The sequence below is a fragment of the Euleptes europaea genome, chromosome 20, assembly GCF_029931775.1.
Source record: "Euleptes europaea isolate rEulEur1 chromosome 20, rEulEur1.hap1, whole genome shotgun sequence".
Classification (NCBI taxonomy): domain Eukaryota; kingdom Metazoa; phylum Chordata; class Lepidosauria; order Squamata; family Sphaerodactylidae; genus Euleptes; species Euleptes europaea.
The window spans coordinates 1,913,454-1,927,292 of record NC_079331.1 but is presented as its reverse complement, the minus strand read 5'-3'; the positions used below and the strand labels follow the sequence as shown (position 1 = coordinate 1,927,292).

At 48.8% G+C, this 13,839-nt stretch overlaps 1 non-coding gene across 1 annotated transcript; it reads left to right on the top strand.

Moving 5' to 3' along the window:
• The first annotated feature begins 893 nt into the window (after window positions 1-893).
• On the top strand, window positions 894-965 carry TRNAA-GGC (transfer RNA alanine (anticodon GGC)). The gene has a single exon. It is a non-coding gene; the product is annotated as a tRNA-Ala (tRNA).
• Window positions 966-13,839: the final 12,874 nt, after the last annotated feature.

The following is a 13,839-nucleotide window of genomic DNA, read 5'->3' as shown; positions in this document are numbered from 1 at the left end:
CGGCCGTTTTCTCCAGGGGAACTGATTGCTATCGGCTGGAGAGCAGTTGTAATAGCAGGAGATCTCCAGCTAGTACCTGGAGGTTGGCAACCCTATGTGGGGGGAGGTAGTTGTGAATTTCCTGCATTGTGCAGGGGGTTGGACTAGATGACCCTGGTGGTCCCTTCCAACTCTATGATTCTATGATTCGCACCCTGGCTTTGCTGGGAGCACAAGCCAGAACGCGATTTGTTTGCAAGGCCCGAAAGCTGCTTCTCCTGCCGAGGAGAGCAGTCAATTTATCAGGCGGAGCAGCGGCTGACCTCTGCGTGTCCCAGCCCCTCCATCACCTTCACACCTGCTCAACTTAATTGTCGGAGCCAAGTGTAAATGAAAATCAACTGGGCCGGTAATGAATGGAAGCCATTAGCCGCAACAGCACGCTGACTGCAAGGTGTCGGCAAGAGGCGCTGGAGACAGACCTCCGTCGCAGCTGCACCCTGGCTCGAGAAATCGCAGAAGTCTTTTGGCACTGCAAAGGAAAAGAAGAAACTCTTGGGACCACCGGCAGAGACACCCCCCTTCCTCCACAAAGCCATCCCTCCTCCCCTGATTTTTAGGGCCCGTGTAATGTGGACTCAGACACTTGTGAACACATGAACACGTGAAGCTGCCTTCTACTGAATCAGACCCTTGGTCCATCAAAGTCAGTATTATCTACTCTGACCGGCAGCGGCTCTCCAGGGTCTCAGGTGGAGGTCTTTCGCATCACCTACTTGCCCGGTCCCTTTAACGGGAGATGCCCCTGGGGATTGAACCTGGGACCGTCTGCATGCCAAGTAGATGCTCTACCACTGAGCCACGGCCCCTCCCCAATATTGTACACAATATAGAAGTATACATTCTTTAAGGGAGGGGCTGTGGCTCAGTGGTAGAGCATCTGCTTGGCATGCAGAAGGTCCCAGGTTCAATCCCTGGCAGCTCCAGTTAAAAGGAATAGGCAAGGAGGTGATGTGAAAGACCTCTGCCTGAGACCCTGGAGAGCCGCTGCTGGTCTGAGTAGGTAGTCCTGACCTTGATGGACCGATGGGCTGATTCAGTATAAGGCTGCTTCATGTGTGTTCATGTACAGCAGGCCCAAAGAAAATCGTACAACCTTATAACAGTTATGTGCCGTCAAGTTGCAAAGCTGACTTCCTTTCCTTTGCCAACCTCCAGGTAATAGTTGGAGATCTCCTGCTGTTACAACAACCAATAGAGATCAGTTGCCTGGAGAAAACGGCCGCTTTGGCCACTGGAATCTATGGCATTGAAGCCCCTCCCCAAACCCCGCCCTCATGAAGCTGCCTTCTACTGAATCAGACCCTCGGTCCATCAAAGTCAGTATTGTCTACTCAGACCGGCAGCGGCTCTCCAAGGTCTCAGGCCGAGGTCTTTCACATCACCTACTGGCCTGGTTTCTTTAACTGGAAATGCCGGGGATTGAACCTGGGACCTTCTGCATGCCAAGCAGATGGTCTACCACCTCCTCAGGTTCTGCCCCAAAAATCTCCTGCCAGTGGTGAAGAGGGATCTGGCAACCCTAGATTTCAATGGCATGGAGTCCAGTTGCCAACGCGGCCATTTTCTCCAGGGGAACTGATCTCTATCGGCTGGAGAGCAGTTGTAATAGCAGGAGATCTCCAGCGAGCCCCTGGAGGTTGGCAACCCTAGCCCTTTCTCAGGTTGCCACCAGCCTCACTTCAGATGGCGGGGAGGGACAGCTGAAGCAGGGCCCCCAAAGATGACGGGAGTGTACATAGTCTATCATTTACGCGCAACGGCCATTAAGGGACATTTTTGCAAAGATGAACTTGGCCAGCCAACGGAAGAGAATAATTACACCTGTGGGCGAGTGAAGAGAGAAACTTTCCCCCCCAAATGAACACCGAGAGGCAGCTGTATCCTCGGTGCCTGTCCACACCCGTGTCTTCAGCAGTGAGATAACTAGACCGGAGCAGAAATCAAAGGCTCGCCGCCTCCCTCCCCGCCACGCTCTTTCGGAGTGCAGGGTGGCGGCACGGCTCCTTTCACAATATTTATAATGAAGGAGCGATGCTGGAGATGTCAGGCCCCGTTATCCTGAACGGCCCCCTCCTGCCCACTCGGCCCCCCCGTCGAACTACCTGATCCCCAATTCTCAAACACAAGACGCGACAAGTGCTTGAAAGGCCGTCTGACTCATAAAGTTTGCCTACCCCGGGTCCCTCTGAACTGGGGTGCGCGAGGGAGGGAAGGGAAGGCATCTCCGGCAAGATTAAACACCTGGGAAGAGAAGTCAGACACCTTTCGGTGGTGGGTTTCTCGCGCTCTCCTCTTTGAGCACCCAGTTCATTTACATCCTCTCCGAAAAGCAGCTGCCCAGTCTTTTCCTCTCGGCTGAACTATCAAAAGATATTAAACACCCAGGTACTTAATTTGGGGTTGGGGAGGGGTATCAGGTAGGATTCACGTGTGCATTAGTTAAAGGCCTTTGCATTCAGCATGCTGCATCGCCTTTAACAGAAAGAGCATGAGAAAGAGAGGCCAGCTTTTTCCAGCTGAATTGCCCTGCATACTTTTTTTTTTGGAGTTTTTCACGGTGAACCGTCGTTCAGGAAGTCACTGCGAAGCCGGCGCATACCGGCTTTGCATTACTTAAGAGCCCCTTTAACGCGACCTTTTGTCTTTGCTCCGCCCCCACACCGAAGAATCCCCTCAAGGAACCGTGCAAAACAACAGCCGCACATTAGCTAATGGAAGGAACAAAGGAGCAGGCGAGTGGGTCGGGGTGGGATTTCTGGAATAGTCGTTTTAAAGGTCGCATTTGAAAAATGAGCTTTGAGCGAGCTTCAAAACTGACCCTCCATAAATGGCCAGAGAGTCTGAAAATCTCTGGCCCAGGGAGAGAGACGATCCAGCTCACTCCTTTTGAGCCTGTATTTATTTTCTTTTTTTTATTTTCTTTTTTTAATAATTTTTTTTATTGTTTTCTTCATTTAATACATCAAAACAAAATAGTAATTTAAATATATAGTGACTTCCCCCTCACCCTCCTCCATCCAATAATAAATTGTGTATACTTTTGCTTACAAAAAAATTAATCCCCATATTATTTTATTAATATATACTCATCCTATCTTGTCTATGATTGTTAATTCGATAGCTTAATATAAACATAATACCAAATATGTATAAGGGATTAAAATCAATGAGTATCCTTTAAACGATCCCATTAAAGAGCCTGTATTTATTTTCCAAGGAGTACAAAGGAATTCCTTCAGCAGAGAGGTGCTAGTGACAGAGTCCTATCTCTGCAGGCAATGCTGTGTCAGGTTGTAGCCTGACCACAAAGGCTTGGGCGAGCTTCCAACCCTTCACTCATGCCCAGGAAAGGCAGAAGAGACACCACTGGGGTTGCCAACCTCTAGGTGGAGCCTGGAGATCTCCCCGGATTACAAGTGATCTCCAGATGACAGAGATCGGTTTCCCTGGAGAAAACAGCTGCTTTGGAGGGTGAACTCTAGGGCATTATAACCCCCCCCCCTGTGTTCTTCCCCACCCCAAAATCTCCAGGAATTTCCCAACCCAGAGCTGGCAACCCCAGAAACCACCCTGAAATTCGTTGTGGTATTTACACTTCCTTTTTTCTTTTCTTTCCCCCCCAACTCCTCTACTCAGTTTTTTTCATCCAGCAATTCTGTTTTATTCTGATTTTGTTTAATTCTATTTCTGCTCCAGAAATCTTTCTCCCCTCAGCCACTGGGATTTTTCTCCTTAGTCCCCCTCTTTGCACGTGCACACAGGACACATTCCACATCAAATTAGGAGTCAGCTGAGACTGTGCTGAATCGAGACATAAAATGGCTCAACTTTGGGGAAGCGCAGGCCTCCTCCCACCCTAAGAAATCCCGCTGATGGAAAAACCCTTTTCCCTTCCTTCACAATTCCTTGGATGTTTCAACTGGGTCTCTAAATTTCACTACAAGCAAAACTCTGCGGCCATTTAGTTCTATGTTTTCCACTTGCTGTTCCTTGTAAGAGCTCGGCTAGCCGGAGTGCCCCCCCCCTTTTATCCTCACAACAATCCTGCAAGGTAGATTAGGCTGAAAATCCAGCAGTGAAAAAGAAAATAGAATCACAGAGTTGGAAGGGATCACCAGGGTCATCTAGTCCAACCCGCTGAACAATGCAGGAAATTCACAACTCCCTCTCCCGCCCCCACACCCCCAGTAACCCATGACCAGAAGATGGCCAAGAAAAGATGCCCTCCCTCTCATCATCTGCTTAAGGTCATAGCATTGCTGACAGATGGCCATCTAACCTCTGCTTCAAAACCTCCAGGGAAGGGGAGCTCACCACCTCCCGAGGAAGCCTGTTCCACTGAGGAACCGCTCTGACTGCTAGAAAATTCTTCCTAATGTCTAGACGGAAACTCTTTGGATTTAATTTCAACGCCGTTGGTTCTGGTCCAACCTTCTGGGGCAACAGAAAACAACTCGGCACCATCTTCTATATGACAGCCCTTCAAGTACTTGAAGATGGTTATCATATAAAATATCATATCATGCTTGAGTCTTCTCCTCCATATGTTTGACTTAAATCGAACACGTCTTCTTACACAATTTTTTTCAAAACAAATCCACTATTCTTCCGCTGCAGAAGTGTGCATGCACTCGAGAGAATCTGCCCCGTCCACGTCTGCTTCCTAGCTGTTAAATCTCAATAAACACCCGTAAAGTAATCGATGGGAGTTTAATGTGCAATTACTGTCTTCCTCAATCTCTTGGCAGGTCAGGGCAGGAGCTCCCAACCCAAAAAGGCACTCAAGTGGCGGCAGATGCCGGGAAGTTGCATTGCGTCTGGGGAACAAAATAAAGAGCAGTACCGCATTTTTGTGACAAGTTGGGTGCAGTGTGGACAGCTCTTTTTGTGATTTCTCCACGCTCAGGATGAAACTGCGGTTGCCCGTTTTCCTCACCCTGTTTTAATGAAATTCAATAGAAGAAATGCTGTTAAAATCGATTCTTCTGTTTTCTGTCGATAGCATATGAATGCCAGGAGAATGGCATTAAAATGATGCAAAAGAAAGGGAATGACCTGGAAGATTAAAATGCTGTCCCACTGGATTTTGAACCTGACGTGGTTCATATGAGGATAAAAGGAGGGGGGGCTAGGCACACTACCCTGAGCTCCTAGAAGGGAGGACACAATAAAAATCGAAGAAATAAATCAGTTGTCAACACAACCTTCTACATTACAACACCTGGGAATGTTTCTGGGAATGGGAAACCCTGATAGCAAAGCTGGTATAAAGCCAACATAAACAAGTACCTGGACTAAGGTTGCCAACCTCCAGGTAGTAGCTGGAGATCTCCTGCTATTACGACTGATCTCCAGCCGATAGAGATCAGTTCACCTGGAGAAAATGGCCGCTTTGGCAATTGGACTCTATGGCATGGAGGTCCCTCCCCTCCCCAAAACCCGCCCTCAGGCGCTGCCCCCAAAACCTCCCGCCGGTGGCAAAGAGGGGCCTGGCAACCCTAACCTGGACCCCAAGTGGTTGTGGCAATTGGCTTAGAACCCGGGAGATCCAAGTTCAAAACTCCACCCTACCATCAATCTTGCCTGTGATCTGGGGCCCTTCCTACCATGCAGGGCTGTTGCAAGGGTACAGTGGGCAAGGTAGCAGCATCCCACCCTGAGCTCTTTGAAGAAAGAATGGGATGAAAATGTGTTAGACAGAGAGAGAGAGGCAGATATTTCTAGCCTGTTCTGTTATCAAAATAACTGTTCTAAGCAGTTTATTTGAACTGAAGGCCAGCCGGGGAGGGTCTCTGTCTCTCTCTCTCATTCTCCTGCACCTATTTCTCTTGCAAGGTTTTTTTTTTTTTGCCTACAGCACAACCGACTTTCTTTCCCTTTGCATTTTGCTTTATGTTGTCAACGAAGCACAGACAAACAGAAGGGTGAAGATGACAAATCTCTCCCCCCCCCCTTTCCCTCCCGCCTTTGCAAGAGAGCTGTAGGCCACAGTTATCAACTGCTGGGCTGCTCATCCCAATTTGCATATCCAAGGCCTCCTGAGGCAGCAAAGGCCTTTGCGGTGAGCTCCGATCACCAGGGAGTGAAGCAAAACAACACCCACCCCCCCAACAGCCCCATCATGAAATTCAAGTGCCCACTCAGGACTTCAGGGGAAGGGGAGAAGAGTCCCTTTTGTGGGCTTCCACTGGAAAAGGAATTATTCCAGACCCTCTCACTGGAATGGCAGATTGGTATAGGGCAGGGGTAGGGTTGCCAACCTCCAGGTGGTGCAGCTGTGCAAATAAATAGTAACCGGCTCTTGCAATATATGCAAATTAGTGATGTTATTATTTACATGTGCAAAAACATACAAGGTTACAACAAGCAGTACAATGGTGTACTTATAGTAGCTGGTTGCTACTCAAAGAAAGTCAATCTCAGTTGACGACAACTCTACAAGGTAAGTACAAACACTTATTGTTTTATAGAGTCTTTTTCTTTTTTCAGATGAAAATTTTGAAGCGTAATTGAAGCTGAAGCAAGACGGAGCTGGGAGCGTCCTCCGGATGAAACCAACTAATTTGCATATATTGCAAGAGCCGGTTACTATTTATTTGCACAGCTTGACCTGTTAAGTTTTCGGTGCTTCTTTTTGCTAAACCTCCAGGTGGTGGCTGGTGATCTCCTGCTATTACAACTCATCTCCAGCCGATAGAGATCAGTTCACCTGGAGAAAATGGCCATTTTGGCAATTGGACACTATGGCATTGAAATATTTACATCCAACAGTCCCCCCTCCTCAAACCCTGCCCTCCTCAGGCTCCACCCCAAAAACCTCCCACCAATGGTGAAGAGAGACCTGGCAACCCTAGGGTTTGGGTTATGTAATGCCACAGAGCCCACCCTCAAAAGCAGCCATTTTCTCCAGGAGAACTGATCTATGTTGTCTGGAGACCAGTTGGAAACCTGGGAGATCTTCAGGCTCCACCTGGGGCAACCCTTCGTATCTGCAATCCGTATCATGTCTAATAGCCTATGCTTGATCAGATTTCTATAATCTCCGTCCTAGCACATTGCTTATTAGCTGGCTCATTATATTGATTGCACTGATTTACATGGTTTAATCTGCTTTGAGTCTCACTGAGAAAGGTGGACTATAAATATAGTGTGTGTGTGTGTTAAGTGCCATCAAGTCGCTTCCGACTCATGGCGACCCTATGAATCAGTGTCCTCCAAAATGTCCTGTCTTTGACAGCCTTGCTCAGCTCTTGCAAATTGAAGGCTCTGGCTTCCTTTATTGAGTCCATCCATCTCTTGTTGGGTCTTCCTCTTTTCCTTCTGCCCTCAACTTTTCCTAACATGATTGTCTTCTCCAGCGCCTCTTGTCTTCTCGTAATGTGACCAAAATACGATAGCTTCAGTTTAGCTTCTAGGGTCAGTTCAGGCTTGATTTGATCTATAACCCACTGATTTGGTTTTTTGGCAGTCCACGGTATCCGTAACACTCTCCTCCAACACCACATTTCAAAGGAATCTACTTTCTCCCTATCAGCTTTCTTCATGGTCCAGCTCTCACACCCATACATAGTAATAGGGAATATGTGGCATGAATTAACCTGATCTTGGTGGCCAGTGTCACATCCTTACACTTCAGAATCTTTTCTAGCTCCTCCATGGCTGCCCTTCCCAGTCTCAATCTCCTTCCAGATTTTTTGGCTGCAGTCTCCCTCTTGGTTGAGGATGGAGCCAAGGAATAGAAAGTCTTGAACAATTTCAAATATAGTAGATAAATAATTTTGCCAAGACTTTGTCTTCACTTATTGCTGATTCAGCGTTCTTTCAGTGCTGTTATCTGACCATCTGTTAAACTGATTTGGGGGGGGGGGCTTTAAACAAAAATCCTGCATAGTATGTGCTTTTTAAAAAGTCGTGAACCGCTTTAAGGGCCAAAACACCGAACAGAAATATTCTACTAAATAAAGTAGGCAACAAAGATGATGCCTAATTAAATCAGTTAATATCACAAAATAGTTACAGACTTAGACAGGTGTTTGTTTGTTTTTTATATAACCAGTTACGGCTTCCCTTGAAGAATCGTAGGGATTGTCATTTGAAGACGGTACTGGGAATTCTCTGTCCCAGATCCGGAGTCCAGAACTACACTTCCCAGGATCCCCTGGGGAGAAGGGTGTGGCTCAGTGGTAGAGCATCTTGGCATGCAGAAGGTCCCAGGTTCAATCCCCAGCATCTCCAGTTAAAGGGACTAGGCAAGTAGGTAGTGTGAAAGACCTCCGCCTGAGACCCTGGAGAGCTGCTGCCGGTCTGAGTAGACAATACTGACTTTGATGGACTTTCAAGGGTCTGATTCAGCAGAAGGCAGCTTCCTGTGTTCATGAGATTATAATTTAAAGCAGGGGCCGTGGCTCAGTGGCAGAGCCTCTGCTTGGCATGCAGAAGGTCCCAGGTTCAATCCCTGGCATCTCCAGTTAAAGGGACTAGGCAAGTAGGTGATGAGAAAGACCTCTACTTGAGACCCTGGAGTACACAGTACTGACTTTGATGGACCAAGGGTCAGATTCAGTAGAAGGCAGCTTCATGTGTTCAAGGCATGGTCATTAAACAGTTTCAAGTCAAGTTCCACAGATAACCTCTTTCGATGCCACCATATCGCGTGTCTGTGGGCATAATCTACTGCCCAAACCTCCCATCCATTCTGGGGCTGGTTGCTCAAGAGACTCTCAGCTTGTTATGACTTGTGGCTGAAACAAACACATTTGAAAGGAGCTGCGCCGACAAATAATCCTTAATCTCCTTGCCTTCTGCATTCGCTGAGGACGGGATCGAGCGGAGTGCCAGATGGCGGGGAATCCACAAGTGCTTCTGTCATCTGTGTGCCTCGGAGGGTCTGTTGCAAAGCAGATAATTTTTAGAGGCAATTTGGCTCCCTTACAAGCCACGAGTATAAATTAAAAGCAAACCAAACATTTGCAAGAGCGGCAATTGCATCAAATATATCTAGCCGTTCCTAGAAGAAAAACCATTTCCCTCCCTCCCTCCCTGTTTCCCTTTTTCGTTGACCGTTCAGAGACAAAACCCGCAAATGCAAAGTTTCCAGTCTCGCAAAGAGCCCTGAAGACTGGGCAGAGAGTCTGAGCAGATGTCCAAAGAGCATACAGTGGAATCTCGACGCCTCCCAGCCAATCGACAGAGCCGCATCTGCCGTAGCATCCGAAGGGAAGACAGTCACCCCTTAGAAAAGCTGCCGGCAAGAAGTTGCGATTAAAGCAAGCCGGGGACCTCTGGAGAGCAGGAAACCTTACAAAACAATTTCGCAAAGGCGGGCAGGCTCGCCCTCGGGCCTCTTTGAGAACAGTTTGGCAAAGTTGCCCTAAATCGCACAGAGGACAGATGTTTCAGGGAAGGGAAGCTGCTGCATGCGTACCTGCCTTGCCCAAATATTGTGCACCAGCAGAAGAGGGGGAAAAAAACCCGGAAAGCCTGAAGGCGGAACAGGTTTTCCACACTAATTATGACCACGGAGCCAGCGAGGCAGCCAAAAGAAGAGGGCTAACAGAAGGCCCCGGGTTCAATTGCCAGATCTCCTAGTCAAGACTTTACATTGCCAACTCAGGCTTAGGGCATGACTTGAGATTTGGGAGTGGAGCCTGGGGAGGGCAGCAGCAGGGCTTCGGGAAGGGAGGAATTTCAGCAGGGTATCCTGCCACCCTCCAAAGAAGCTCTGTCCTCCAGGAGAATGGAACTCTGTTGTCTGGAGATCAGTTGTGATTCCAGGAGAGCCCCAGACCCCACCTGGAGGCTGTCAACCTGAATACCGGGGACCTTTTGGTGGTGGGGCCTCTGAAGGGTTGCGAGCAGAGGAGGCCACATGGACCAGAGGGACCGTTCTCTGTATAAGGCATTTCCACTGTTGTTTACTCTGTAAGGTCATAGAATCATAGAGTTGGAAGGGACCACCGGGGTCATCTAGTCCAACCCCCTGCACAATGCAGGAAATTCACAACTACCTCCCCCCCATCCCCACCCCCACCCCAGTGACCCCTACTCCATGCCCAGAAGATGGGCAAGATGCCCTCCTTCTCATCATCTGCTTAAGGTCATAGAATCAGCATTGCTGACAGATGGCCATCTAGCCTCTGCTTCAAAACCTCCAGGGAAGGAGCGCTCACCACCTCCAGAGGAAGCCTGTTCCACCGAGGAACTGCTCTAATTATTGGAAAATTCTTCCTAACGTCTAGATGGAAACTCATTTAATTTCAACCCGTTGGTTCTGGTCCGACTTTCTGGGGCAACGGAAAACAACTCGGCACCATCCTCCATATGACAGCCCCTCAGGTACTTGAAGATGGTTATCATATCCCCTCTCAGTCTTCTCCTCTCCAGGCTAAGTATACCCAGCTCCTTCAACCTTTCCTCACAGGACTTGGTCTCCAGACCCCTCACCATCTTTGTTGTCAACTTCTTCCTTGTCAACTAGTGTCCAAGTGAGAAAAGGGGTAAACCCAGGAGAAGTGGACACCCAAGTATCAGCCGGCCGGTGGCATACCCCTTACCAGGAAAGTGTATCTTCCGTGGTGGCAGCTGCTTTCTTGGTGTCTTTCGCAACCAAGAATATTCCGTGTCAACACGAACCCCCTAACTTACCTATAAATCTTTTAATTTCCTCGCTAATGAATCCACGGGCCTCGCTTTCCCTCCGAGCGCACGCCCTGGCAGAGGTCCTGAATTGAGACCAGGAGCAGGGACCCCCCCTCCTCCGAGCACCCCTGGCGAGCGGCTGGTAATCAACAGCTCCCACTTGTCGGGTTACTTCACGTATTAAAATGTTTAAACATAATAAACAGCAGCAGAAAATTGACTTGTTTTATCCGTGCCTCTGCTAAGAACAACTGGATTACAGGCAGATTTGAAGTAATTAATTATAAGCTGCTGGGTGACATGTGGCATAACAAACTCATTAATAGAAATGTTGCATTTGGACAGAATTCGAACCCCCACCCCCATTGTAAGTACTGATTGTCATCATCTCAGAGGAATAACGTTGGGTGGGAAGTTCTGAACAACTTTGCCTCTGATGCTTTCTTATCAGGTGCCGCTTAAAGAAACGGGAAAGGGGCCTATTTCCCACTCATTCAAAGGCAGCAGCATTTGGAGCCAAACTTCGAGTGTGCCTTGGCTCAATGGCAGAGCATCTGCTTGGCACGCAGAAGGTCCCAGGTTCAATCCCCAGAATCTCCCGTTGAAAGGATGAGGGAGACCAAGGGTCAAACTCAGTAAAAGGCAGGTTTATTTAAGAAGAAGAAAAAGAAGAGTTGGTTTTTATATGCCAACTTTCTCTACCACTTAAAGCAGAATCAAACCGGCTTACAATCCCCTTCCCTTCCCCTCCCCACCACAGACACCCTGTGAGGTAGGTGGGGCTGAGAGAGCTGTGACTAGTCCAAGGTCCCCCAGCTGGCTTCGTGTGTAGGAGTGGGGAAACAAACCCAGCTCACCAGATTAGCCTCCCCAGCTCATGTGGAGGTGTGGGGAATCAAACCCGGTTCTCCAGATCAGACTCCACTGCTCCAAACCCCTGCTCTTAACCACTACGCCACGCTGTCTCAGTGGTAGACCGTCTGCTTGCCATGCAGAAGGTCCCAGATTCAATCCCCAGCATCTCCAGGTGATGTGAAAAACCTCTGCCTGAGACCCTGGACAGCTGTTGCCGGTCTGAGTAGACAGTACTGACCTTGCTGGACTGATGGTCTGAGATTCTGTGTTCATGATGTGATCATTCTCTTTGCAGAAGAGCTGATCCAGTTGGCTCCTTTGGTAGCTTCTTCCCAAGAGCTCGGGATGGCGTGCATGGTTCTGCTCACAACAGCCCAGAGAGGTGGGCTGGACAGAGAGTGTGACTGGCCCAAGGTCACCTAGCAAGCTTTATGGGTGAGTAGGGATTTAAACCTGGATGCCCTTAATCCTGGACCCCTGCCTTTGTGGCCTCCCTTCCCTGATATAAGATCGCTAGCACCTCTGGGCAGGGACTGTGGCTCAGTGGTAGAGCATCTGCTTGGCTTGCAGAAGGTCCCAGGTTCAGTCCCCGGCATCTCCAGTTAAAGGGACCAGGCAAGCAGGTGATGGGAAAGACCCCTGCCTGAGACCCTGGAGAGCCGCTTCCGGTCTGAGTAGACAATACTGACTTTGATGGACCAGGGGTCTGATTCAGTAGAAGGCAGCTTCTTGCGTTCATGTGTTCATGTGATAATTTCTCCTGTTATTTTATACTCTGTAACGTGCCATGCAGACTGGGGCCTAACTGGGCATCGGAGATACCAAGTTCTTGGCTCAGACTGACATGGCCTAATCCATCCTCCTCGGAGACAGAGAGAAAAAGTATGGGGCTTCAGCCCCTCTTGATGGATTCCATCCACGAGTCGCAGCAGACAACTGAAGCAGATTTTTAAATAACATTCCCAATTATGTTTCTAATTCAGCTCTTCTGATGTGTCGGCTCTCGAGACCCAAAAAAATATATGCCTCCCATTACCAAGACACAAATGTTGTTGAACTTCTGATGAACCTCGCACCTAGCAAAGGCCCCCGTAGCCATTAATACACTTAATCTGCCCGGCCATTGATTCAAAAGCCCTAAAATACTCACACTCTGCCATCAAAACAACCCCGAGAACCAGCAAAAAGTCCCTCGTTTTGCAGGCAAAAGTGATAGCGTCGGCTTCGGAAACAGATGTTTAGCTCTGCTAATCGTAAAAAGGTTCTAAATTAAGCCCCACTCAATGCACACCTTTTGGTTTCCCCCCCAGAGAAAATTACTGGGGGAAAGAGGGCAATTAAAGTAACTGAACAGAGGCCTGGTTGAGGTTAATAGCAGGTTTGAGGTTCGAGCAAGAGGAATCATCTCATTTTGCGTCTCAGCTCTCTGCTGAAAAGGAGCGTTCCCTAGTGACCCTGGAAAGAGATGAGGGGATGGACACCTGTGGGGATCTTGCAGGCTAGGAGGGGCCCGTCTTCTAAAACAAGGATTACTCCCTTCCTGATAAATTGCAGCCCAAAATGGGACTGGTTATTTCCAACCAACAAGTCAAATCCAGGTCTTGCTACCACCTTGGCTGTAGGTAGGGTTGCCAGCCTCCAGGAGGGACCTGGGGAACCACCACCACCACCCCCCCCGAATTCTGCCCCAGGTGCCTCACTCCAAGTGGCCCTAAAGATTGTTCCAGACGTTTGATCTCACCACGGGGCTGGTGGCACCCATTTTAAAATAGTTGCTGCTCAATGAGATTGTGGGACCATTCCTCATTGGACAAGGCTACTAGGGATGCTAACAAGGACCCTGAAAAGGGAGACGCACACTGCAGGTGGCCACCTCTCCTCCCCCAACAATTCTTCATCCTCCCACCACATTCTGCAATAAAGCAGGCTAGAAATGAAATAAATAAAACTACCTCCTCTGGGTCTCCTGCCACGGGGCACCCCAAATGTGAGCCGGGAGCAGGTACAGCTAAGGTAGAGTTATCAGTCTCCAGGTGGGGCCCAGAGATCTCCTGCAATTACATTTAGGGTTCCCACTTGCCAGGTCCCTCTTCGCCATCGGCGGGAGGTTTTTGGGACGAAGCCTGAGGAGGGCGGGGTTTGGGGAGGGGAGGGACTTCAATGCCATAGAGTCCAATTGCTAAAGTGGACATTTTCTCCAGGTGAACTGATCTCCATCGGCTGGAGATCAGTTGTAATAGCAGGAGCTCTCTAGCTAGTGCCTGGAGGTTGGCAATCCTAATTACATTTGTCCTCCAGGTCCCT